This window comes from Phyllobates terribilis, unplaced genomic scaffold (assembly GCF_046119375.1).
Source record: "Phyllobates terribilis strain yellow unplaced genomic scaffold, ASM4611937v1 Scaffold_20__1_contigs__length_20440879, whole genome shotgun sequence".
In the NCBI taxonomy this organism is placed as follows: Eukaryota; Metazoa; Chordata; class Amphibia; order Anura; family Dendrobatidae; genus Phyllobates; species Phyllobates terribilis.
The window spans coordinates 20,309,654-20,314,494 of NW_027362780.1; positions in this window are offsets into that span (position 1 = coordinate 20,309,654).

Consider the following 4,841-nt stretch of genomic DNA (forward strand, 5'->3'; position numbering starts at 1 on the left):
TTTATGTTGTTTTAACCTATGCTTTATTAAATTGTATTTATGTTGATTTATCCTATGCTTTATTTAATTGTATTTATGTTGTTTTAACCTATGCTTTATTAAATTGTATTTATGTTGTTTTGTCCTATGCTTTATTAAATTGTATTTATGTTGTTTTAACCTATGCTTTATTAAATTGTATTTATGTTGTTTTATCCTATGCTTTATTAAATTGCATTTATGTTGTTTTAAGCTATGCTTTATTAAATTGTATTTATGTTGTTTTATCCTATGCTTTATTAAATTGTATTTATGTTGTTTTAACCTATGCTTTATTAAATTGTATTTATGTTGATTTATCCTATGCTTTATTTAATTGTATTTATGTTGTTTTAACCTATGCTTTATTAAATTGTATTTATGTTGATTTATCCTATGCTTTATTTAATTGTATTTATGTTGTTTTAACGTATGCTTTATTAAATTGTATTTATGTTGTTTTATCCTATGCTTTATTAAATTGCATTTATGTTGTTTTAAGCTATGCTTTATTAAATTGTATTTATGTTGTTTTATCCTATGCTTTATTAAATTGTATTTATGTTGTTTTAACCTATGCTTTATTAAATTGTATTTATGTTGATTTATCCTATGCTTTATTTAATTGTATTTATGTTGTTTTAACCTATGCTTTATTAAATTGTATTTATGTTGATTTATCCTATGCTTTATTTAATTGTATTTATGTTGTTTTAACGTATGCTTTATTAAATTGTATTTATGTTGTTTTATCCTATGCTTTATTAAATTGTATTTATGTTGTTTTAACGTATGCTTTATTAAATTGTATTTATGTTGTTTTTTCCTATGCTTTATTAAATTGTATTTATGTTGTTTTATCCTATGCTTTATTGAATTGTATTTATGTTGTTTTTTCCTAAGCTTTATTAAATTGTATTTATGTTGTTTTATTGTAGGCTTTATTAAATTGTATTTATGTTGTTTTTTCCTATGCTTTATTAAATTGTATTTATGTTGTTTTAACGTATGCTTTATTAAATTGTATTTATGTTGTTTTATCCTATGCTTTATTAAATTGTATTTATGTTGTTTTAACGTATGCTTTATTAAATTGTATTTATGTTGTTTTTTCCTATGCTTTATTAAATTGTATTTATGTTGTTTTATCCTATGCTTTATTGAATTGTATTTATGTTGTTTTTTCCTAAGCTTTATTAAATTGTATTTATGTTGTTTTATTGTAGGCTTTATTAAATTGTATTTATGTTGTTTTTTCCTATGCTTTATTAAATTGTATTTATGTTGTTTTATTGTAGGCTTTATTAAATTGTATTTATGTTGTTTTAACCTATGCTTTATTAAATTGTATTTATGTTGTTTTATCCTATGCTTTATTAAATTGTATTTATGTTGTTTTATCCTCTGCTTTATTAAATTGTATTTATATTGTTTTATCCTATGCTTTATTAAATTGTATTTATGTTGTTTTATCCTATGCTTTATTAAATTGAATTTATGTTGTTTTATCCTATGCTTTATTAAATTGTATTTATGTTGTTTTAACCTATGCTTTATTAAATTGTATTTATGTTGATTTATCCTATGCTTTATTTAATTGTATTTATGTTGTTTTAACGTATGCTTTATTAAATTGTATTTATGTTGTTTTATCCTATGCTTTATTAAATTGTATTTATGTTGTTTTATCCTTTTCCTTTTTAAATTGTATTTATGTTGTTTTAACCTATGCTTTATTAAATTGTATTTATGTTGTTTTATCATATGCTTTATTAAATTGTATTTATGTTGTTTTAACCTATGCTTTATTAAATTGTATTTATGTTGTTTTATCTTATGCTTTATTTAATTGTATTTATGTTGTTTTAACGTATGCTTTATTAAATTGTATTTATGTTGTTTTATCCTATGCTTTATTAAATTGTATTTATGTTGTTTTGTCCTATGCTTTATTAAATTGTATTTATGTTGTTTTATTGTATGCTTTATTAAATTGTATTTATGTTGTTTTATCCTATGCTTTATTAAATTGGATTTATGTTGTTTTAACCTATGCTTTATTAAATTGTATTTATGTTGTTTTATCCTATGCTTTATTAAATTGTATTTATGTTGTTTTATCCTATGCTTTATTAAATTGTATTTATGTTGTTTTTTCCTATGCTTTATTAAATTGTATTTATGTTGTTTTATTGTAGGCTTTATTAAATTGTATTTATGTTGTTTTTTCCTATGCTTTATTAAATTGTATTTATGTTGTTTTATTGTAGGCTTTATTAAATTGTATTTATGTTGTTTATCCTATGTTTCATTAAATTGTATTTACGTTGTTTTATCCTATGCTTTATTAAATTGTATTTATGTTGTTTTGTCCAATGTTTTGTTAAATTGTATTTATGTTGTTTTATCCTATGCTTTATTAAATTGTATTTATGTTGTTTTGTCCTATGCTTTATTAAATTGGATTTATGTTGTTTTATCCTATGCTTTATTAAATTGTATTTATGTTGTTTTAACATATGCTTTATTAAATTGTATTTATGTTGTTTTGTCCTATGCTTTATTAAATTGTATTTATGTTGTTTATCCTATGTTTCATTAAATTGTATTTATGTTGTTTTTTCCTATGCTTTATTAAATTGTATTTATGTTGTTTTGTCCTATGCTTTATTAAATTGTATTTATGTTGTTTTATTGTATGCTTTATTAAATTGTATTTATGTTGTTTTATCCTATGCTTTATTAAATTGTATTTATGTTGTTTTAACCTATGCTTTATTAAATTGTATTTATATTGTTTTATCCTATGCTTTATTTAATTGTATTTATGTTGTTTTAATGTATGCTTTATTAAATTGTATTTATGTTGTTTTATCCTATGCTTTATTAAATTGTATTTATGTTGTTTTATCCTATGCTTTATTAAATTGTATTTATTTTGTTTTATCCTATGCTTTATTAAATTATATTTATGTTGTTTTATCCTGTGCTTTATTAAATTGTATTTATGTGGTTTTATCCTATGCTTTATTAAAAAGTATTTATGTTGTTTTATCCTATGCTTTATTAAATTGCATTTATGTTGTTTTAACCAAAGCTTTATTAAATTTTATTTATGTTGTTTTATCCTATGCTTTATTAAATTGAATTTATGTTGTTTTATCCTATGCTTTATTAAATTGTATTTATGTTGTTTTATCCTATGCTTTATTAAATTGTATTTATGTTGTTTTATCCTATGCTTTATTAAATTGTATTTATGTTGTTTTATCCTATGCTTTATTAAATTGTATTTATGTTGTTTTATCCTATGCTTTATTAAATAGTATTTATTTTGTTTTATCCTATGCTTTATTAAATTTGATTTATGTTGTTTTATCCTATGCTTTATTAAATTTGATTTATGTTGTTTTATCCTATGCTTTATTAAACTGTATTTATGCTGTTTTAACCTATGCTTTATTAAATTTTATTTATGTTGTTTTATCCTATGCTTTATTATATTGTATTTATGTTGTTTTATCCTATGCTATATTAAATTTTATTTATGTTGTTTTATCCTATGCTTTATTAAATTTTATTTATGTTGTTTTATCCTATGCTTTATTAAATTGTATTTATGTTGTTTTATCCTATGCTTTATTAAATTGTATTTATGTGGTTTTATCCTATGCTTTATTAAAAAGTATTTATGTTGTTTTATCCTATGCTTTATTAAATTGTATTTATGTTGTTTTATCCTATGCTTTATTAAATTGTATTTATGTTGTTTTATCCTATGCTTTATTAAATTGTATTTATGTTGTTTTAACCTATGCTTTATTAAATTGTATTTATGTTGTTTTATCCTATGCTTTATTAAATTGTATTTATGTTGTTTTATCCTATGCTTTATTAAATTGAATTTATGTTGTTTTATCCTACGCTTTATTAAATTGTATTTATGTTGTTTTAACCTATGCTTTATTAAATTGTATTTATGTTGTTTTTTCCTATGCTTTATTAAATTGTATTTATGTTGTTTTAACCTAAGCTTTATTAAATTTTATTTATGTTGTTTTATCCTATGCTTTATTAAATTTAATTTATTTTGTTTTATCCTATGCTTTATTAAATTGTATTTATGTTGTTTTATCCTATGCATTATTAAATTGTATTTATGTTGTTTTATCCTATGCTTTATTAAATTTGATTTATGTTGTTTTATCCTATGCTTTATTAAATTTGATTTATGTTGTTTTATCCTATGCTTTATTAAACTGTATTTATGATGTTTTAACCTATGTTTATTAAATTGTATTTATGTTGTTTTATCCTATGCTTTATTAAATTTTATTTATGTTGTTTTATCCTATGCTTTATTAAATTTTATTTATGTTGTTTTATCCTATGCTTTATTAAATTGTATTTATGTTGTTTTATCCTATGCTTTATTAAAAAGTATTTATGTTGTTTTATCCTATGCTTTATTAAATTGTATTTATGTTGTTTTATCCTATGCTTTATTAAATTGTATTTATGTTGTTTTATCCTATGCTTTATTAAACTGTATTTATGCTGTTTTAACCTATGCTTTATTAAATTGTATTTATGTTGTTTTATCCTATGCTTTATTAAATTTTATTTATGTTGTTTTATCCTATGCTTTATTAAATTTTATTTATGTTGTTTTATCCTATGCTTTATTAAAAAGTATTTATGTTGTTTTATCCTATGCTTTATTAAATTTGATTTATGTTGTTTTATCCTATGCTTTATTAAATTGTATTTATGTTGTTTTATCCTATGCTTTATTAAACTGTATTTATGCTGTTTTAACCTAT